The sequence below is a fragment of the Eptatretus burgeri genome, chromosome 17 (genome assembly GCF_056783735.1).
Source record: "Eptatretus burgeri isolate ZD-2024b chromosome 17, Ebu_testis_v1, whole genome shotgun sequence".
Lineage (NCBI taxonomy): Eukaryota > Metazoa > Chordata > Myxini > Myxiniformes > Myxinidae > Eptatretus > Eptatretus burgeri.
In genome coordinates, this window is record NC_140977.1 from 48,907,980 (window position 1) to 48,931,547 (window position 23,568).

Consider the following 23,568-nt stretch of genomic DNA (forward strand, 5'->3'; position numbering starts at 1 on the left):
GACTGTCCTCGAGGTTGATCTTGTGGGAGAACGGTCCCTCGTTTTTGTGAACCCTCCCTGGAAGCCAAGCCTTTCCGCGACCAAAGTTTTTAACAAACACCGGGTCCCTGATGTTTATGGAGCACTGCACAGCATATTTGTCATGATGAAATCTCTCTTTCCACTGACTTTGAAACACGACTGACGCCATGTCTGGGCTTGGAGAATCCAGTCTTGTACACAAACGTCGTTTCATCAGAAACTCAGCTGGTGTCACCCCCATTGTAGTGTGGGGAGTGATGCGGTGAGCGAAAAGCAAACGCGATAGTCTGTTCTGAAGGTTTCCACCGTGTATCTTATTGAGACAAGACTTGATGAAACTCACGGAGCGTTCAGAGAGTCCATGTGAAGCTTGATGGTGTGGACTCACAAACTTATGTACTATACCGTTCAGGTGGGTGAATTCAGTGAATTCAGTGCATTCAGAGCTTGAGAAACAGGTTCCATAGTAAGTGACTGTCATGCGTGGCAAACCATGAGTGGTAAAGCACCGGCACAGCCTCTCTGCAGTCGCGTGTGAGGTTGCTGTATGCGTTACATTGGCATCGATCCCTTTGGTGTGAGCATCCGTAACAATTACAATCATCGGCCTTCGACGGGTCGAGCATAGTCAAGATGAAACCTCTGCCATGGTTCAGTGGGCCATTCCCAGGGGTGCAGTGGTGCCTTTGCAGGGGCATTTCGACTGCTTTGGCATGGATAACAATGTTTGACACATGAATCGATGTCAGAGTCAAGATGAAGCCACCAGACAGAGTTCCATGCTAGCGATTTGATTCTTACAATGCCTGGATGACAATCGTGAGTCTGACTCAAAATCTTTCTGCGCAAGTTTGGGGGAATGACCACTCAGCATCCCCACAGCAGGCAGTCATTCTCGATACTTACTGTGAGAAGTGTTATTAATGGTCACATTTGAGCCATAGTCAAAACATATATATATATATATATATATATATATATATATATATATATATATATATATATATATATATATATATATATATATATATATATATATATATAGTAGTTTAATGTATGGATTCGAACCAATTTTCTTGTATCCTTCGAAATGTATTTTAAAACCTTTATAAATTTAGATTGCACTGTTTCCTCAAGCGAGCCCACCACATGTCCTTCACTGGAAATCCTACACTTTATCTTGGCTTTCCCAGACATTCCACTCCTATGAAATGAGACGGGGGCTTTGCTTTCACAGTGATAAAAAAGCCTAGATTGTGGGGGCGAATTGCCTGAGAGACATTTTTGAGTGCACGCTCGGGGCCCTTGTCAAGCCACCCAGAGGAAAATTGAAACCAGAGATAGATTGGAACTAGAGATTGGCTGAATATACAGTAATATGAGAGTTTTTGAATGTGAAACTTCAGTGTGATTGGTGGCTCTCCTCTGTTTGGTTTGAGCTGCCTAACCACCTCAGCCTGCGTGTGCTTATTCAATAAACTGGGTATTTGAGAACTTCCTCTCTGACTCTTCACCTGCGGCCGGAGAAAGGGTCTTCACACTTACTTCATTCTGCCTGGCCTTGTACGAATACAATTCAGGGTCAACATCACGTAGAAGGCCCCACCCATGCCCAGTAGCATGAATGACCTTGGAAAAAAGTGGGTCACACCTGCCTGGTGTTGGTCTGCATATGGTTGGCATAGATTGGGTTGTCAATAAAAAAATTCCATCAGAGATATTGTTGTGGGTCAGGTATCAGTGGCGAGCATGACGGCGAGATGGAGCAGTAGAGTCTGCTCCACCGAACACCCGGAATCTAGATCGTACCTTTCCAATAACCCTGAAGGTACGGGTCCCTTACAGGACCATGAATAGTCAATAATTCAACCACGTGGTACAGGGTTATTTGCCAAACTTCAAAATACCTGGAGGCCCACATGGCGAGCTTTCGAGGAATTCACACCCTCGACGGAGCTCGAACGGGGCGAGCCGTTACCTTGCTCGACCCTTGCGTAACCCGAGCGGATGGTTGTCGGTCCAAAAGGTCCCGTCGGTACAAATGCACAACTACGGAAGCAACAGCCTTTTTAATCCCGCCAACACACACCGTGCTAAACCAATGTAGAAAAGGACAAGGACGAGCTGAAACATTCAACAAGAGGGGAATTTATTTACAATAATCGGGGGAACGATGGGAGCACGTAAGGGCAGAGTTATCACGACGAAGAAACGCAATGTACAATGAGCAAAAGAAAGCACTTACACAGTTTTACTTAAAGACGGGCCCAAAGACACACACACGCACACCCAAATACCCAGGAAGAGAGGTGGACCTCAAGGTTTTTATTATTCCTTCAGCTGGGAGGGAAGTCGAGCCGAAGGGGAGAACCTGTCTCGCACCTCCCGCCTTGTGCGGTTCTCGATGATCCGGTTTGGCGGAACTCGAACCCGCAACACGACACAATGACGGACGGCAGCTGGCGCGAAGGTGGACCGGACAGAACACCGGCAGGCAAGACGGATCGACCAGGCGACGAGGCTCACAAGGCGACCAGGCGACGAGGCTCACAAGGCGACCAGGCGACGAGGATCACAAAGCGACCAGGCGACGAGACCTTCTCGTTCCAGCAAGAACGCCCCGAACAATTGAACTGGCCAACGCTCCTGCCACAAGCACCCGGTCTCTCGAACGCTGCTGGTCCAGACAACCACACTTTCTCCTCAGGAGGGAGGAGCTTCTTTTCCCGCCCACTCGCCTCCTCATTGGTCAGACTCATTGCGCGATTCCCTGGACGTCCTCCATTGGACAAGCCCATGGTAGGCGGGGCAACTCCCACTCTTCTGGGTGGAGTCCCGAATGGAGGCGTTTGTGGCTCCGCCCACCTCCTCACCTGTGGCCACGTGTGTTATAGCGTCGGTGAGCGAGGAGACGGTGCCGCTGGTGTTGTTGTTACAAGTGTAAAAGAACACCCTGACTATCAAAGTAACTCCACAGTGCATGAACATTTCATTCTCATAAGACACAGGTAGGGGACCCTAACTACAAACACATACTTATTGAAATAACTAAGCTTAGGGACTGCTGTCTGTCTGTGTGCACACTGCACAAGGCTTCCAGATTCGGAACAATATCACGCTGCCAGGTGTCGGGGGGGGGGGGGGGGTCAAACAATGTGTCCAGAAGTGGCAGGCGACTCATGGCATCTGCAATTGAAATTGTGGAGCCAGGTCTGTGCGTAATGTCGTAATCATAAGTCGAAAGCAAAAGTGACCAGTGTATGATCCCACCCGGTAAGACCTCTGAGGTAGTTCTTGTTGGACCGAGCAAACAAATCAGTGGCTTGTGGTCCGTGTAAATGGTGAAATGTCGACGGAAGATGTACTGGTGAAATTTCTTCACTCCGAATACAATGCCAAGTCTTTCTTTGTCCAGCTGACTCGTTCTCAGCCGGGGACAGTGTACGAGATGCGAATGCGATTGGTCTCCCTGTGCGATCTGGAATGGTGTGTGACAAAACAACACCAACCCCGTACTGACTCGTATCACACGACAGGACCATGTCTTTGTCTGGGTCGTAGTGAACGAGCACATTTGAAGACTGCAGTATGTCTTTTGACTTCTGAAAGGCTGATGACTCTGCAATGTCCCATTTCCAGCTGACGCCTTTTTGAACAGACAATACAGTGGGTGAAGCATGGTAACAATGTTTGGGATATAACCGCTGTAGTTCTGCAGCATGCCAATGTAAGCCTTGACTTCAGAAATGTTGGTCGGAGCTGGGACGTCTTTGATTGCTCTGATCTTCTCTTCAGTGGGACGTAAGCCTTCAGCATTGATACGATGGCCCAAATAGGTCACACACGGAACCATGATCTCGCACTTGTCTCTCCGCAGGTGTAGTTCAGAGTTGGAGATGATGCAAAGCACACGTTCCAGGTTGTCAAGATGATGAAGCTCTGAGTGGCCAGTGACGAAGACATCATCTTGGTAAATGAGGACGTGTGGTTCAGCAGCGAACAGGCTATCCGTACAATGTTCGTTGATTCTGCAGTACAACTTTGGTACCCCGAGGCTATCCTGACAGGCCAGACATCTTGGAGGTGAATGTGTGTACCCCGAGGCTATCCTTTCGGAGAAGACAGCTTAGATTTGAGTGTGCGTACGTGTCACACACACAAACATTAAAAATTATTGTTGTGGTGAACATAAAATGCAGTGCTGGACACGTGGGAAAATGGCTCCAAAATTCCTTTTTTTCACTCTTTTCAAGGTAATTATTGCAGGCCTGATATTATTTTATACAAGCAGGAACACCAGTAGATTATATTTTCACGATCTCGGCTGACAGGTTGTCCTCAAGGTCCACAAACTCTCCTCTAAGGTGTCTCGCCTGGGTTTGAATCTCGGCCCAGCTATAAAATTCCATTCTGGTGTTTCACAGACTGACTGAACCATCAATGTGTGTGTCGTTATTCCGATGGACGACTGGGCGTCTTGTCTTCCGACATTCGTTGATGCACATTGAAGATCCCAACGATGCCCTTCAGGAAGAGTGAGCGAGCTATCACCGGCACCATTACCAAGTTACAAATTCCTGCCCGAACTTCTGCTGGGAAGGAAATGGCAAACCACCTAGTATAACCCTTGCTCAAGAAGCTGCTTCGGCGACACAGACGCTCATGAACGAGGATGGAAAATCGAATATCAAACCAGATTCGGCACATGAACAAAAGTTCCAAGTTTTTATGACGTCATTCAATGTTTCTGCTGATCCAGGTGAGCTTCAGGTCCCGTGGTCCTATTTTTCTTTCATCTGATGTTTATAGTTTGATGGTATTATGCACACAAGCACTTTATTCATATCCTGTGTTGTCATATCCTCAGTGATGTATTTGAGTTTGTTTGAAATGTAAATCTTTATTTGTTTTTTTCTGCTTTGTCGGAGCATCCAGGTTTACCTGGCATTGATTCACTAACATATTGAGAAAACACAAATCGGGTCATGTCATCAATTTACCTTCTGATAAAAGGACGATTCACTCTGCTCCACATCACTCAGAGATCATCTCAACACCTGTTCACCTGATTTTGATCCATCCTGTTCACTTGATTGGAAAGAGTCGGTAAGTTTGGGGAATCGTTCGTTCTCATGAAATTAGTTTTCTTATCCGAGATTATCTTGTGTGATATATCGAGTTGTGCTGGTTCGTTGTAATGAGGGTTATGGAGTTACTTTCAAACTTCTGGTGTGACAATTTTATTGCCTTTTCGATTACCAGGTTCGAATAAACTCTTCTATTTCTTTGAGGGAGGATCTTCGGTTTGCGTTGTCATGGCAATCTGAAAACGATGAACTGTGTTGTGAAACATGCTGGTTTGGTTGAAACCTCGGAATTTGAACTGCATTGTGTGACGACTTCACGCTTCTTCTTTGTGATGCAGGACAAGGATTCAGGATCGATGAGGCCACAGATGTGCCACTGATTCAGTGCCCCCTGGAGGGGAGGGCAGTAATTTGGATTTTGTTTCTGGGGGATTTTGAATGTCTCGTCGATTTTTCATGAAGAACACTGTGGGGTCTTGAACGTCGACTGACTATTTCTTCCAGATGGGATACCCAGTTTGTCTTACATCGGAAGGACGGCACAAACCATAAGCATTGGTAAATCACTCAGGCTGTGAAGCACCAGGATGACATTTCACAGCTAAGTCAGGGTTCAAACCTCCGCTCGACAGCTTCGAAGAGAGTGTGCTTACCCCGAGGCTATCCTTCCAGGCAAGACAGCTTCGAGGTGAGTGTGTGTACCCCGAGACTATCCTGACATCCCTTCTTTTTTGTGTTCAAGGCCGCAGGCACGGACTGAATGGTCCTCAACGAGGCCAAGCCTGAAAAATAACATAACTGCATGAATAGAAAAGTAAGGAAAGAGAGAATCGTCTAAGAGTTTTTGAGAAAGTAAAAAATCTGCTTTTTGAAAAGGAGAAGGTCATAAGTGTTTGGGGAGACATGAGAAGGTAAAGAGTTCCAGAGTTTGGCAGTGGAGGGGAAGAAACAAACATCATCATGATCCACCCTTGAATTGCCAATGGCCACACAATTTGCATGTGATGTCGTGGCTTGTCGAGTATTCCTTGGTATCGCAAATGGTGGAGGTACACAAACAGCAAGTTTTTGCGAACAGACACCGAAGTAATTTCTGCAGAAAAGAGAAAGAGCCGATTATGCGGAATAATTTGAGCAGGACGAGTTTTGAGGTCACATTCGTCGAGTTCACAAGTCGAATAACTTTGGATTCAAGTCTGTCCAGTCAGTTCATGGAGCTGAAACCTCCCCAGATGTGAGAGCAGTACTCCATACAAGGACGAATCAATCCTTTTTATAGTTGGAGCAACTGTTCAGAGGAGAAGAATCGTCACCATCTGAACAGGACTCCTCATTTCTCGGAGGTAGACTTAGCTATTTGCGCAATATGTTGATTTCAGGAAAATTTCATGTTTGACGAATACCGAGTAGGTTTATTGTATCACATGGTGTAATTGTGGAGCTTTCAAAGGAGATTGGAGAAATGAGAGGAGTTTTAGAGAGAGAGAGATGGCACGAAATTGAGTTTTTGAAACATTAAACTTTACTTGATTACATTTTCCCCACTGGGAGATCTTGTCCAAATCCTAATTTAAAGAGGTGGCTGTGATGAAACAAGATGCAGATCGAGTGAGGGAAAACGGTGCAGATGGGAAAGACATGGAGGAATGTAATGTTCAGTCATCCGAATACGAGTGCATTTGGTTATTTGTGGAAGAAAGAAGGTCATTGATAAAACGAAGGAAGAGTGATGGGGACAGAATGGAACCCTGAGGTTCACCGCTGTTGATGGGGAAGGGGGAGATGAAGTACCATCAACAATTACGGAGATAGAGTTGGCGGAGAGAAAGCTCGATATGAGACAGCAGAGTGAAGGAGGAAATCTGAAAGAGGGAAGCTTGGAAATCAGACCCCGATGCCAAACTTTGTCAACGGCTTTTGATATATCAAGGCCGACAACAAAGGATACCCCCATCGTCTCTCAAAGAGGACCTGACATTAGTAATGTAAGAAAGGATATCACCTGTACATATTAAAAGCCTGGTGTTGGCTTCATGGTTCGGGTGGCGGCTTGGGATCCGAGGGTCCTGAGTTTAAGCCCCGTTGGGCTGCGGAATTAATACACCAGGGGGTTGACTCAGCCTGTCATCCTTCCGAGGTCGGCAAAATGAGTCGCAGTGCACTGGTAAGGGGGACACTGCATCAGCGGCATAGCCTCGTCCCAACCAATGATGCAACCAGGGGGGGGGGGGGAGGAGAGAGAGAGAAAGAGAGAAAGAGAGAAAGAGAGAAAGAGAGAAAGAGAGAAAGAGAGAAAGAGAGAAAGAGAGAAAGAGAGAAAGAGAGAAAGAGAGAAAGAGAGAAAGAGAGAAAGAGAGAAAGAGAGAAAGAGAGAAAGAGAGAAAGAGAGAAAGAGAGAAAGAGAGAAAGAGAGAAAGAGAGAAAGAGAGAAAGAGAGAAAGAGAGAAAGAGAGAAAGAGAGAAAGAGAGAAAGAGAGAAAGAGAGAAAGAGAGAAAGAGAGAAAGAGAGAAAGAGAGAAAGAGAGAAAGAGAGAAAGAGAGAAAGAGAGAAAGAGAGAAAGAGAGAAAGAGAGAAAGAGAGAAAGAGAGAAAGAGAGAAAGAGAGAAAGAGAGAAAGAGAGAAAGAGAGAAAGAGAGAAAGAGAGAAAGAGAGAAAGAGAGAAAGAGAGAAAGAGAGAAAGAGAGAAAGAGAGAAAGAGAGAAAGAGAGAGAGAGAGAGAGAGAGAGAGAGAGAGAGAGAGAGAGAGAGAGAGAGAGAGAGAGAGAGAGAGAGAGAGAGAGACCTGTAGATATTGCCTTGCGAAATCCATATTAGTGGTCAGATAGAAGACTGTGAGATTCAACATGGTTGAGAAAATGGGAATTGAGAAGACATTCAAAGACTTTCGAAACAGTAGAATTCAGAGCATGAGGACGGTAGTAAGAAGGGTTTGAACGATCACCTTTCTTTAAAATAGGTTGTACGAAGGCATGTTTCCATGCAAGAGGAAAAGTTTGGGTTTTTCAACATAAACGAAACAACGATCAAGCACTGGTGCAAGTTCTGAAGCACATTCATTCAAGACACGGGGAGGAATGCCATCTTACCCCTCGGCCTTGCTTATGTCCAGAGAGAGAAGTATTTTTTTGACTGCATGAAGAGAGATTATGGGGAGGGACATTGGATTGGTGAGGGGAGCATCAGAGGGAAATGGAAGGTTCTAGTCATCCAATGTGGAGTTACAGGAGAAAAGAGAACCAACAAGAATTGCTTTATCAGTCGGAGAGACAGCGATAGCATCATGGGAACGGAAAAGCAAAGGAAAGGTCGAGCGACAGAAGTTGTTGGAGATACTTTTAGCTCAGGACCAGAAAGATCTATTAGTGGAAGAAGATGAGAGGTTGTCATTTCTTTTGAATAAAGGAATGCTTCACCTCACGATTAACATAATTCATCAACTCTTTCTCTTCTTCAAAAAGCTGTTTTCAAAAAAAAGCATTTAAAACTTGCCAGGTATATTGCTGGGGCCCTGAGGATGTGGGTTTTCAAGGTTTGATATTAATCGGACAAGTGGTTCCCAAGTTATGGCCATTTATTTACGAAACCAATGACAGGACACGGTGCTATGACGTCACGATTGACGTCACAATTCTTCATTTTTTTCTTTTCTTTTTTTTTGCATGTACGGGCACGTACTCGTTCTCTTAATTCACCTTTATTGCATCCCTCACGTCATGTCTTTAATCACATCTCTGACTTTAAAAAAATTTTAAATCCCAGTTTGTAATGCCTGTTCGTGTTCCATCAATCATCCTTTTTTAAACAACTTCAGTGCCAATTTACCCCATTTACTTAAAACTATTACCTCTGAACCCCTCACCTGTTATCCCCTCTCTTTACCCTTCCCATCTTGCCCCTCATCCTCCCTCTGCTCTTATCACTAGAGTGTACGAGGTGCAGTGGGATGCAAGAAACACGCGGGCCACCATCAACTCCGCTTTATTGCGCGACCAGAAGCACACTCTTCCCACCCCTAGCAGGCGAGGCATGATATACGAAAACCCAATCACGTGACACAGCACACTCCTCCCCTCGTAAAATGACCCGTCACATAACGAACGGATAATCACAACATGACCATCGGAAACCCATCAACACTCATAATCCTCCAAGTACCGCGGCCGCACCCTGACCCGCCTCGGACGGGCAGCGCCACCAGACAGCCCAGGCTCAGACGCCTCCCGGCCCGGTCGAGGTGACACCCTCGCCGGACTTGCACTTTCCGCAACACCAGCTATCCCCAACTGCCCAGCCTGCTCGACGTCCCCGGGTAGGACGGCATCAGGCGAAGCCCCCCCCCCTCGGCGCCGGCCCAGCCAGCCCCGGCGATACAACGTCAGGTGGCGGCGACACTACCGGTGGGGGTCCCGCATCGCTCAGCTCGGGGAGGTGTGGGGGGGGGGTGACGCTGAACAGCGATCATGCATCTGGTCCACGTGCCGCTTCCACACATCCCCACCATCAGTCCGCACCATGCAATTCGCCGGCCCCAGCACCACAGAGACCACCGCCGGCACCCATTTGGAACCGTGGAAATAATCGCGCACCATTACCCGCTGCCCCACCCCGAAGCTGCGCAGCCGCGTCGGACGCGACATCGCCCCACTCCCCGACCCTCCAGGTCGTAGCAAATCCAGCCTGGACCGCAAAGCCCGTCCATAGAGACGAATGGCCGGCGAATCACCCGTGACAGGATGAACTGCGTTCCTGTAATGGAGCAAAAAGACATCGATGACCGCCTGCACAGGTGCAACACCCCCCCTGCGCAAGGCCCGCTTCAACATCTTGACAAACGACTCAGCTTGGCCATTCATCTCAGGATGATACGGTGCGGACCTTAGATGTCGAATACCATTCTGGCGCATAAACTCATCAAATACCCCCGCGATGAACTGCGGACCATTATCAGAGACCAGGATCTCCGGCAACCCTTTATTAGCAAAGATCGTCCGCAGCTTCTCTACTGTAATGTTTGCTGAAGTATGCTGCATTACTACAACCTCCGGCCATTTAGAGAATGCATCAATCACAATCAAAAACATCTTGCCATTAACCGGTCCCGCAAAATCTACATGGACCCTCTGCCAAGCTCGGTCTGGCACAGGCCAGAGACCCGAAGCTCGACGCGGGTTATCAGCATCTGTCTGGCACGTGGCGCAACGCTTAACCAACTGCTCAATGTCTTTGTCCAACCCCGGCCACCACAACAGGCTACGAGCAAGACTCTTGGTCTTCACGATGCCAAGGTGACTGACATGCAGTTCTTCCAAACACCGCTGCCTGAACCTCGGCGGAATCACGGTCCTCATTCCCCACATTACGCACCATTGGACCAAAGACAGCTCCGCTGCGCGTGACGTGAAAGGTTGAAATGCCGGTGTCGAAGGCAGATCGCTCCAATTCCCCATAGAAATCGCCTGGACGACACGGGCAAGCACCGGATCACGAGCCGATTCCACCGCGACCTGCCTGGCCGTGACCGGCCCGCTTTGGACCTGGTCCAGCGCGAACACATCGACCCGGTCACCCAACTCAGACGCAGCTGGACCCTCCGCACACGGTAAGCGTGAGAGCCCGTCGCAGTTAGCATGCTTCTCGGTGCTTCGGAACTGAATATCATAATCGTAAGCACCCAGAAACAGACACCACCGCTGTATTCGCGCGGCTGCTACCACCGGCACCCCGCGTTCGGGTCTCAGGATGAATTGAAGCGGTTTGTGATCCGTCTGTAAAGTGAAATGCCGCCCCAGCAGATATTGATGAAACCTCCGCACACCCCAGACGAGGCTGAGAGCATCACGCTCAATCTGGGCATATCCGCGCTCTGCTGTGGACAGGGTCCGGGATGCAAAACAAACAGGCCGCTCGGAACCATCGTCCATCCTGTGGGAGAGCACTGCCCCGATGCCATATGCAGAGCTGTCGCATGCCAATAGGAGCGGACGCGCAGGCTCGTAGTGCACGAGGACCGTATCCTCTGTGAGCAGCCACTTGACGCGGTCGAACGACGCCTGGTGTGCAGGCCCCCAAGCCCAGCGCTCGTCCTTCTTGAGCAACCGCGTTAACGGCGCAAGTTGTGAGCTGAGCCCGCGCACGAACCTTTGGTAATACTGGGCCATGCCAATGAACGAGCGCAGCTGCGTCTTGTCGCGAGGCGGTGGCATGCGCTGAATCGCCTCCACCTTCCGAGGACCTTTCAACAGCCCCTCCGGCGTGATGATGTGCCCGAGGTATTCCAAGCGCTGCTTGAAGAACGCGCACTTGTCCCTGTTCAAGCGCAGGCCGCACGCTTCTAGCTTTGTCAGCACTCGGGCAATGTTCGCAAGATGCTCGTCTGCCGTTTTCCCCGCAATGAGCACATCGTCCAGGTAGGTCTGAGCGGGCAGGCCAATGCAAACCTGATCCATAGCTTTCTGCCACAAAGCTGGGGCCGAAGCAATCCCAAAACAGAGTCGGGTATATCGATAGAGTCCTTGACACGTGTTGATTGTTAAAAGCTCGCTACTCCCGGGATCCATCGGCAGGTGAAAATATGCATCACGCAGGTCTAGCTTCATGAAGTATTGACTCCCCGCCAATCGCGCATATATTTCATCGATTGACGGCAGTGGATATTGCTCCACGCTGAGCCCCGGGTTAACCGTGGATTTGAAGTCCCCGCACAATCGGACGTCTCCATTCCGTCGACCTCCACATCCCAAACACGTCCGCGGGGTCACCTCTCCGCACGCGCGGCCGCGTGGCGACGTCCGACCCGCATCGAAGGTCGTGCGCTCGTCCCGGGGTGCTCGCGACCCCGCATGGCCGGTGATGGCTCGAACATCCCCGCGAGTCTGCTCGACCGCTGTAGCCGTGCTGACCGCCGAGTCGAATGTAATGGCTTCATCCTTCAGCCGTAAAACCGCTGAAACCATTTTCGCATCTTGTAAACCAGCAATAAAACGATCTCTGAGCCGAGCTGGCCGCTCCCCCGCCGTGAACTTGCAGGCCATCGAAGAATGCTTAATCCGCGCCACAAAATCAGTGACGTGTTCCTCTGCCCCTTTCGAGAGGCGATCGAACTGGAATCGAGCGAGCTGCAACGACTTCTCCGGCGCCATGTGTGCTTTCATTTTCTCCACAATGTCCCGAAACGCCAGCCCGTCATCCCGGGGCCTGTTTGGTGCCACTAAATCACCCAGCAGCCGATAATGCTCCGGCGAAAGCGAAGCGAGTAAGATCGACTTCTGCTTGCTCTCGTCGACCACATCGTTCGCGTGAAAATAGCATTCCAATTGCTCCGAAAACAATTCGAAGTCGTCCCCGTCGAAAACGGGCATAAGTCCATATTCATCCATCCTCGTCAGCCAACTAGAGTGTACGAGGTGCAGTGGGACGCAAGAAGCACGCGGGCCAGCATCAACTCCGCTTTATTGCGCGATCAGAAGCACACTCTTCCCACCCCTAGTGGGCGAGGCATGATATACGAAAACCCAATCACGTGACACAGCACAATCACCTCTTCACTGTCTTCTGCTTCAGTAACTGCTTCTCCTCTGTTGTCCCAAAGTGTGTGGTGTTCTCACATCTGTGGGCTCCATTCGAACCAAACAGATATCTCACACTCTCAATCAGTACACTCATCACCAAAAACATGCTCCTTCCTTCCTTCCTCTCAGCACACCTCCCCCTCTTCCCAACCCCTCAAATCTTGTACCGCCCCCTGCCCACTCTCTTATTCAACATACCTCCACCACCAAGTTTCATTCTTCCCCCCTCTCCACCTCCACAATCGCCCTCCTGCACATTGGCCATGCCTCATCTCATCGTCTCCCCTCTCTGAAAGCTTACCGATCAACCCTCCCTCGCAAAGCAACCTTCACACTCTTCCCCCTCCAAGCTTCATTCTCAACTTTCTCAAAAACTCCCTCCTCACCTTTCTCCCTCAACTCTCTCCCATCACCCTTCTCCCTCAACTCTCCCCCCTCACCCTTCTCCCTCACTCCTCCCCTCTCACACTTCTCCCTCAATCCTCCCCCTCAATCCCCCTTTGCAAAGTTGTCTCCCCTCACATCCACAAAGGTGCCTCCTTCCCCCAACCTCTCTCTTCCACATCATCAACCCACCTCCTCCAATCTTCAACTGCCCTCAACCCACTCTCTTATGACTCCCCACTGTACCTCAACCCATCACCACCAAGCCTTTTCTCCTCCTCATCCGGCCCTCTCCCCAATTTCTTCTGCAATCCCCCACACTCTTTCAACAACTCTCCTTACCCCCCCCCCACTCCTCCCTCGTCCTCTCTTCCCCTGCACCCAAAACCTCCTTCCTTCCCTTTTGTTTAACAGTGTGGACCTCAAACATCCGGGGCCTTCGCTCAAACTTGACAGATCTTTCCATTCAGGTTGCCACTGACAATCCAGACAAAATCTGCCAAACAGAAACTTCCTCCTTCAATACATCCCTGACTCCATAGTATTCCTCCCTGGTTACTCCCTCCTCCAGTATGATAGAACTGAGCCTCGTCCTGGTGGCAGAGTTGCTGTCTTCATCAAAGACTCCATTCCTCACTCACCATGCACTGCCTGCCCTCTCTCCCCCACACCCCCAGGAATACCTCTGACTATGGTTTTCCCTCCACTCCTACCTCATGATTATATGTGTACTGTACCGTCCACCAAACAGTAATGACTCCATTTACATCTCACTCTCCGAAAGCATGGACCAACTTCTATTCTCTCCTCCCAACTCTCACTTCCTCATATGTGGTGACTTAAATTGTCATCATGCCAGTTGGCTCGGTGTGGGTACCTCTCACATGCCATGGCAGTTCAGCAAACGACTTCTGTGAGTCATTGGGACTGACACAATCTGTCAACTTCCATACCCCGATCTCAACAAATGGTACGACATCTCTTCTGGATTTGATTTTGACCAATTTCCCTGAAAATATCTACTGTTCTTCCTTCGCTCTGATCGGTTAATCTGACCACATGCTTATCAAAGTAGACATCTCTCTGGCTGTTATGAGAGAACTACCTCAGTGCCGGCGAGTCTGGCATTTCACTCAGGACGACTGGCACGGTCTTCAACTTCAAGCGTCCGTCAAACTTCTAGCCTGGTCTCCCATCTCAACTTCCTCAGACATCAACTTGTCCTGGGAATACTTTCAAAGAAACTTGCTCTCTCTCATGCACAGATTTATCACATCTCGTCTTCAGATGTCCCATCCTCCTCCCACCCATCTCCACTGAAGTTTGTCATGAGGCAGTTGTCCTGAAACAACTTCCCTTCGTTTCATGGAAGGCTAATCCAAATGAAGGCAATCTCAGTTCCTTCCACAAAGCTCGGAACACGTGTGTGTCCACCCTCAGGAGAACCAGTAAACAACATCAAGTCTGAACTCTCAAACCTCTCTCCCTCCTCCAAATAATGGTGGCATCAAGTTTAGTCTGTTTCAGGTGTATGTTCCCCCTCCATCCCCTCCCTTACCTCAAATGGCCGCACAGTTGACGCGGCTCGTGAAAAGGCTGAGTGCCAAAACTCCGTGTTTGCTTCCAAATCTTGTGTCCCAAACCCATCAACAAAATCTAGAATCACTGTTCACCTTCACTCTTTTATTCCTCTTTTTTTCCTGCCTTTGGAACAAACTCCCACTCTCTTAAATCCCACTCTTCGCTCCAGGTCTTCAAAGAAGCTGTTCACCACCATTTCTTACCTCCCCCCATCCAAAACTATGATCTTTTCTGCCTCTGTTAATCCACCCAACCCACCTCCTTCAAAATTCCCTGCTTTCCTTCCTGAAAGTCCCTGTCACGTGAGGACCTGAAAGTCCCAGTAGTGTCCCTCTAGTTTATCCTGTGTAGTGTGTACTCCAACCTATCCCTCTACCTTCCACAGATCTCCTCGTGTCTCTGTTCCCTGCTGTTTTTCCCTTCCCTCTTGTCTCCTGCTCCCCTTGTTTTGTGTGTGTTTGTGTGTTTCCTCTCATACGAGCCTCGACCATGTATTAAAAAAAAAAAAAAGAAAACAAAAAAAGGTTAACGTCGGCAGAATTTCTAAAATTGTCAATTTTCATCCCATTGACTTGAAATTTGAAGAGGAGTTGCACGTTTCGTCATTGAATTCAACCACCAATTATTTTTGAGATCAAATTTGTTTTATGGATTTTGCAAGTGTCGTGCTCTGCACGACGTCTTCTTGTTATTTTGTCTGTGTGTTTGGCTGTCTGTGTGTTTGTCTGTCTGTGTGTTTGTCTGTGTGTGTGTTTGTCTGTCTGTGTGTTTGTCTGTCTGTTTTTCACCTTCAGGTCACATTTTAAAACCCATCATAACTAAACTTCACCTTGTTGTCGAGGTAGTCTGAAATGAAAAGCCTCTTGATTTGGAGATCAAAGGTAAAAGGTCATCTTGAGGTCAAATTTTTTAATGCAGTCATTTTTCATCCGATTGACTTGAAATCTGAATAGGATTTGCACATTGTATCACTGAACTGGGAAACCAACTATTTTTGACAACAAAAGGTCAAACGTCAACTCAAGGTCAAACTTCTAAAATCAATTTCAATCAGAAAAAGAATCAATTTTTATCCGATTGACCTGAGCTTTGATTAAGATTGTGAATTTTAATCTTAATGAAATGGACATTTTGATGTGTGCATGGCAACCTTTGAAGTGGGGGAAGATTTTGCAAGTATCATGCTCTGCACAAGGTCTTTATTAATTGCCGGAATCCTTCGGATTTTGGCAATTATGTTGTTCAGTTGTGTGTCATTCTGTCTGTCCGTCTGTCTGTTTGATTGTTTACCCCGTAGCAGCCACACCGTTTCAGCGATCATGACCAAACTGGGTACAGACGTCGGCCATGGTCCAACTTAGACACTTGTCGTTTTTGGTGAATCTAGGTCAAAGGTCAAGGTCAAGGTCACCGAAAAACCGAAACTCTTATTTTTGCAATAACGTCTGCTAAAATGGTCGCATTTACTTCAAACCAAATCCAAAATGTGCATCGTCCAATACTGATCCAACCATATGTCTCATTGGGGTGTCACACCAACACGCTTCTTAGCGGGCGGGGGTCGAATGTCAGGGGGGTTGGGTCAAAACTTTCAAATTGCAATAAAAACGCCATTTCAAGTCCGATTCACTTCCAAGTTATGATCATGACCAAACTAAGTACGATAACTCATTAAACAGTAGCACTATCGATTTATAAGAACCAAATTGATTTCCAGGTTTTTGTTTTTTCAGAGATCATGGAGATATGACAAAGTTATTCCCAAAATTCTTGCTCAATGAGCAATTTCATTTGTTTTTCTGTGTGCAGGAAATCTCAAAAAATTGTGGACCGATCCGGATGAAATTTGGTTGACAGGTTGGTTATTTGGTTAGGACGAAGTGTTTCGATTTCAGTGAAGATCCGAATCCGGATAAGATAATTATTTAATTTTTAAAGCGATTCTTCACGATTGAGAGATCGGGCCAAAAATGATAAAGTACTATTGTTACGGTGCCGGGGGGTCAGCCGCGACCCGACTGCCAGACGGAGCCGCAAGTCGAATCGACCGATCGCCCGGAATTCAGATCGTTGCCCTGTATAAGTCCGGGGTCGACGGGTCCTTGTTTTGGACCGAAATCCGCCAATGGGTAGACCACGTGGGGTAGGGTCGATTGCCAACTGCAGTTTACCTCAGTACCCACGTGGTCCAGCTACCGGGGAATATCACCATCAACGGAACTCGTACGGGAATGAACCGCTTAGCGAGCCCTTTCCGTGTGCGATGCCGAGCGGTTTTAATCGCCGAGAACGGTCGGTTCGAATTATCCTGTTACTCCGGCAATGTCTGCAAACTTCCCAACACGCGACGCGCTCAGTCAATGCAGAAATGGACACGACGAGCTGAGTACATTTAACAATAGGATATTTATTTGCAATCGGGAAGGGGGAACACAGAGCATAACAAAACCGAATACTAATAATGCACGTACATACAAGCAAAAACACTTGAGCAGTTTACTACATAGTAGACAGGCTCACGGACACACAGACAGAAGTGGTGGCTAATGCCTATATTTCAGCCTTCAGCTCAGAGGATAGTGGAGCTGGGGCCAGGGTCTACTTTGGACCTTTCCGCCTCGTGCGGTCTTCCGGCTGACTCGGTCGGCGCCCACCCCGGCCACCAAAACTTCGACCGTTGGGCAGATGGTCCTTCTCCAGGTCAACCCTCCGGAGGAGGAGGAGGAGGAGCAGGAGGAAGAAGAAAACGTTCCAGACAGCCCATCCCAGACCTCCCAGCCCACGACGACGACAGGAGGGACTTCTCCTTCCACGACGACAGAATCGCTTCTCGACTCACTTCACTTCCTCCTTCCCTTCTCTCCTCCTGGCTGGCTCTGGTCGGTTCTGTCTGGCTTTGTTCGGCTCTGTCTGGCTCGGTTTTGCTCTGTCCCTTTCTGTCTGCTTCTCACTCCTTTTTATGCGCTCCGACGCACTCCCCCTCCCCCTTCCCGGTGCGCGGGGAAACTCCCGGGGTGGGAGTTGATCAACTGTCATACTTGTTTACGCCGTTCTGAGGAACCCGCCCCAACCGTCAATTCTGTTTACTTCTCAGAATATCGGGGCGGGAGTTGTCGTTCCTTTCTGACCATACTTTTTGTAGAAGAGGGTTGTTCTTTTTTGGTGGATCTCAATAAAACTCCGAACTATTAAAATAAATCACATCGCATTTACATTGAGGAAATCCATTAAACAAGGGAGGGGGGAGCTGTCTATAAACACGTACTTACCGAGATAACTCATCTATAGGACCTGAATGTCTGTGTGCTCATGGCTTCCAGTTTCGCAACACTACCCCCTCCACTTTTTTCAGACTCGTCCCGATTCATCAAATTTTCGTGTGACCTGCATGTGTAAGTTTTCCCCCACTACAATTTACCTTCGGATCCCCGAGTGCGACATTTCTTCATACATGTCCCAAAAATAAATAACCGAATGCGCTGCGTAACTAACTAAACAAACTCACACAGACTCATACGGATGACTTAACTAAAATTGCCAGTGCTACAACAAACATGCAGGTGGGGTTCAACGTATTTACAATTTGTACTTATCTATTTACACTAACCATGGCCCAGGACCCGGCATATGTGGGAGAGAAGGCATAGCAAAGTTAGCAGTTATGTGAGGGTGACTGCTCCGCAGATGAAGGTCGGACGTCTTCAGGACCTGTTAAAAAGGTCCCTCTCTTTTTTTTCTTTCTTTTTTTTTCCTTTTTCTTCGTCTTCAGCTGCTGTCGGCAACTCACCAAAACCCCACATGCCATATGCCATCCCACAGGCTATTTGAAGGGGTAGCCAGGCTGCCCGAATGCAGTCCCTGGCTCCTTCCTGGCGTGAACTGGATGGATGATGCAAAAACACAAAAATGAATGGATGGACACAAGAATGGTGCATGGGCTGCACAATGCACTCCCCGTGGTGTGGCTGCCTGCAGGGCAGTCTTTGGAAACACTGGACGATCCTGGCACACATGGTGATGGATGGATACAGGGGCAAACACAAACAAGGGCTGGCAGGCATGAGGTTGTGGCAGAGGCAGGCAAACGAGGCATGGTAAGGGAATGCTGGAACAGGCCGCTGTAGCACAACAGGCCGGCAGGTGAAGCTGGCCGGCCTCTGGTGTGGTTCCCTCAGGTCTGGAGGAAGTGCGGTGGTGCCGGCCGCTCAGAAGGCGGGCTCGAACCTTGCCTACTGTCTCCCCCCAAACTATCACCTTTGCTTGTCTGTCCATAGCCACTCCCTTAATTTGCAACACAACACCAAATTTAGCCCCTGTTTTTATTTCTTTTATTTTATAATTTCGTCTCCTGAACCCATCTTATTGTCCTTTTCCGGCTAACCTATATTGTCAACCTAGCCTACTCCCAACCCCTACGTTCCCTGTCTGGAGGGGAATAGGGAAGACGAGCATCCTGTCTCGAGGCCCAACAAAGCCTCAGAATGGCCTCCTACAGAGTTCAGCTATCGAACCCAAAGTGGGTCCAGCGGCCGACAACGAGCGAAAGGATGGATGGTGCGAAGGGGTACATTTCCCTATCTTCCCTAACATTTTATGAATCCTTAAATTACCTAACTATCCTATTATTCATCTACTGTATATATAATTCCAGCAATGTGTGTGTGTGTGTGTGTGTGTGTGTGTGTGTGTGTGTGTGTGTGTGTGTGTGTGTGTGTGTGTGTGTGTGTCTGCAACGCGAGGCTCCACAGCACAAACCAGCAAACCTATTTCGATGAAACTTGGCGAACAGGTGCCATATGAGCTGGGAATGTGCGCGTTTGAGTTGCGTTGCTAAGCAACCACCCGTTGTTATACAGTGGCTGAAAAACCGCGTTCACTATTTTCAGTACTTGTCCTACAGTTTTGAATGTGGAGAAACGAGACTTCGGAATTAAACACTTCCAGATATTTAGACAATCTTACTCGAGCCGATTTTTTATTTCGGTTTTATTTTTCAAATGGTAGTCATTCAAAAATAGGGCGTCTATTTACATTCATTTTTTATGAGGAGTGCCAGTTGGCAAAATACGCAATAGGAAAAATCTTGCCAGGCAGAGGAACAATTGTATGTGAACCTCTTGGCAATGAATCTGCAGCGGTGGATCGGTCAGAATGAAAAGCATCGTATCCAGCGCTTCGATCCCAGCAGATCACTCATCGCCTACCGGCTTGTCTGTCTGTCTGTATGTATGTCTGTCTGTTCGGTCCAGTGCTCCGTTAATACAATGGCGATTTCGATGAAACTTGGTTGGTTGGTTCATACCATGACCTCATTGTGTGTAAATCAGAACTGTTGCTATAGACACCACCGTTGCCTAGCAACGGGACTTTGAAGTTTTTGAAAAATCAAAAAAATTAATTTTTTCAAAATCAAAAATCGGGCCAGAAGCGACTGTGGGCAGTACATTCAGCCATATTGTCAAAAATTTCCAGCCGGATCCTATTAAAACTGTCGGAGAAGATAGACTTTGAATGAACCCTGGTCAAAAACAATAAAAAAACGAAGTTCGTTATATCTCAGAGACTATGAGTCAGATATACATGAAACTGGTATGGTAGGTTTATGGTATGTCCTAGTTATGTGTGACAAATAACCGTTGCTATGGACCCCTCCGTTGCCTAGCAACGGCTGACTACCTATGTTTGCCGACCGGCTTGTCTGTCTCTGTGTCTGCTGTCCAGAGCATAACTCCGTGGACTTTGATCCGATCTTGATGAAACTTGGTTATGTGTTCGATATCAATGTCGAGTTGTGTTTTCCTGGATGAGGGTGTGCTGCACCCATTGTGGGCGGAGCCATGCCCCAAAAATAGCCATTTTAGGGGGTAGTCGGATTAAAAACCAGTCTTCTCCGAAGGAATTGACTGAATGGGATGGGTTCTTCGGTATTTGAAAAGCAAAATGAATGACCTAAAACTTGTCGTTTTCCGATTTTTCATTTTCGTCCCAAGGTCAAGGTCACAAGGTCAAAAACTTCAAAAATTGTGAATTTTGATATAACAAGCTCAAATGAGCTAAGATCCTCATCCTCTTAATGATGACGTCATAAAAAAAACGAATATGACGTCATTGTGATGTATCAGGTTTGTGATAAATTATCTGTGCTAATGCCCGGCTTGATTCCCACAAATAAAATTCAAACAGCTTGCCTAGTTTCGGAGATAATGGTGGAGGCGATTTCCATTAGCAGCGATATTGTTAAAGATTCGGCAGCACTTAACAGCACCGGCGTCTCAGGGGTAATAACGCCGGCTGCTTCGACACAGGTCTCGGGTCATGCACCTCAGATCACGATACCAAAGTACACCTGGGCCTTACCAGTTGGGGATATAGACCCCGGCTACAGATCAGAGACCGAGTAAAGTCTGCCAGTTCGCAACCCGTTTGGTTAAATATACAAATCGCGTGATTGTTCCTCTGCGAGGAACGAATAAATTCAAGGCGGAAAATTTCATATAACTCAGCCAAATTTATAGGGGACACCCCGGGGAGCATGACACAAGCAAAGCATTCACGACAATGTTATAATTAATCTATAACCTGATATTTCCTCGGGAGCTACGGATACCGGTTTCGAAGGGAGCCCGAGCAAAATAAACCTTCGGCCTGAACAACATGCAGACAAGACACGGAGTACTTTGTGGTGCCTCATGGACGAGAGGAAAAGTTTGTGAGGCACGAATGCGGCTCGTGACAAGCTGATGTCGTTGGATTCGAGCATCCAGCTCGTGCACCAGCCTCAGCGCGTCCAGCCCCTGTAAGGTCGACGGCACAGGAGAGAAAGATCCGGTGTGTGTTCCAGCTGGTTTCTCACAAGGTCCAGTATGCCAATCCAGGCCAAGGAGGAACAGCCGGCCAAGCCACTCCTCATGAAGCAGATCGCAGACTCCCCAAAACAGTTCCTCCCTTGCCTCTTGGGGCGGGCCATTTCCGACCACCACTGGGGACACGTGATTGGTCCATCGTTGGAGCTTGCAGCCGCTCTCCGCTTATGGGTTGCTGACACGTCTTGTTGACTGACTCTCTCAGGGCGCTGTGTGGGGGCTCGTTAGCAGATGGGAAGGAAAAAAGAAGGCACCTCTCAGTACAGCACCACTGTATGAACACTGGACAGCCTGCTACGCCTCCCGACACACATGTAACGTCCGATTACCAAACAACCTGGCTAAACATGCATATAAGGAGGGATCTGGGCTAATCCTATATTAAATAACCCTTTAAGGGCCCATTTTTTTTGTATATCTTGTCGAGGCTCGTGTGAGAGCTAACACACAACGGACATCATGGGGGACATGAGACAAGAGAGGAGAAGTGGGAAGGACAAAACAGTGGGGAACAGAGACATTAGATCTGTGGAAAGGAGAGGGATGGGATGGGGAACATAGGGACTAGAAGATGGACATTACAGGGACTTTCAGGAAGGAAAGCAGGGAATTTGAAGGTGGGCTTGGGTGGATTATCGGGGGTAGAAATATCGATGATTTGGATGGGGGATGATAGGTGGTGGTGAACAGCTGTTTTGAAAGCCTGGAGGGAAGAATGGGAAAGAATAGAGTGAGGGAGTTTATTCCAAAGGCGGGAAAAAAGAGGAATGAAAGAGTGAAGGTGAGCAGTGATTCGTAATTTTGGTAGTTTTACCAGAAGGGGTTGTTGGCAGACCTTGAGCGCCCTGCAGAAATGTGGTGGGGACAAATCGCATAGAGAGCTGAGGGGCAAGGCTGGAGAGGAGACGGTAAAGACAGAAAGACCACCGACCAACCTGCGGTGAATGAGGGAGAGGCCCAAAGACTCAGCCTCATTGCGGGAGATGCCAAGGATCCGAAATGCCTTGGTTTCAACAGGGTGAAGCCGAGAAAGGTGGGAGGCAGGAGCACCAGCCCATATGGTACCTGATGGAGTACCAGCAGTACTCCATCAGGCTGCGGACAAAAGCTTTGTAAGAGGTCAGGAGCTCAGGTGGGCCGAGGACGGACTTTGCATGACGGAGAATTCCCAGTCGGTGACTGGCTTTGGAGGCGAGGTTTGAAATGTGGCTTTCCCAGGAAAGGCCATGGCAGATAGTGAGACCCAGAAGCTTGAAAGAAAGGACTTCTTGCAGGGATTGTTGAGAAAGTGGATGGGGGGTTTTCCACACAGTCCTTTCAAAGAGACATAGTGAGAGTGTGAGATTTGTCCGGATTGAAAGACATGTTCCACATGTTGGACCAGTTTGTGATTTTATCCAGATCTGCAGTGAGCGAAGAAGCTGCTGCTTGCCGGTCTAAGGGATGACCGATGGTACGGCAGAGGGTGGAGTCATCAGCAAAGAGATTTCGAGGATCTTCCAGAGAGTCGGAGAGATCATTGATGGAAACCAGAAAAAGAACAGGGCCCAGAACGCTACCTTGAGGAACTCCAGCTTGGACAGGAAGAGGGGGGGGGGGTGAAAGAACTCCATTTCGGGCCACATGGTGACTGCGACAGGAGAGGAAGTCTGCGATCCATGAGTGGAGATGGCCTTCGATACCATAGGAAGAGAGTTTGGTGGGCAGGGTGCCAGACTGTGTCAAAAGCACGTGATATGTCCAGGGATACGGCTCGGATTTCCTGTCTGGCATTGAGGACTTCCATCCATTGTTGGGAGAGCAGAAGCAGCATATCCAGGGTAGAGTGACCTGGTCTGAAACCAAATTGATGATCAGAACTCAAGCCATTGGAGAAGAGGAAGGATTTGATGTCTGAAGCGATGATGGATTCCATAACCTTGCTGATGATTGGGAAAAGGCTGATTGGTCTGTAGTTGCAGGGATCTGTTTTTGCACCTTTTTTGCAGGGTAGTGATGTTTGCTGATTTCCAAGCAGATGGCAGATGACCTTGAGCAAATGAGAGGGTGAATAGAACAGAGAG

General features: G+C 48.2%; 1 long non-coding RNA gene across 12 annotated transcripts in view; it reads left to right on the forward strand.

Annotated features, from left to right (window-relative positions):
* Positions 1–5,020: 5,020 nt before the first annotated feature.
* LOC147010039 (uncharacterized) overlaps positions 5,021–23,568 on the forward strand; it is a 193,865-nt gene continuing 175,317 nt past the window's right edge. For 2 of the 12 annotated variants that reach the window (XR_015052696.1, XR_015052695.1), the window contains exon 1: positions 5,021–5,127. This is a non-coding gene — a long non-coding RNA (uncharacterized LOC147010039). Of the gene's footprint in view, positions 5,128–5,446; positions 5,797–9,032; positions 9,134–23,568 lie in introns of all 12 variants that reach the window. The other 10 variants (XR_015052694.1, XR_015052693.1, XR_015052691.1 and 7 more) reach the window with 9 other exon arrangements.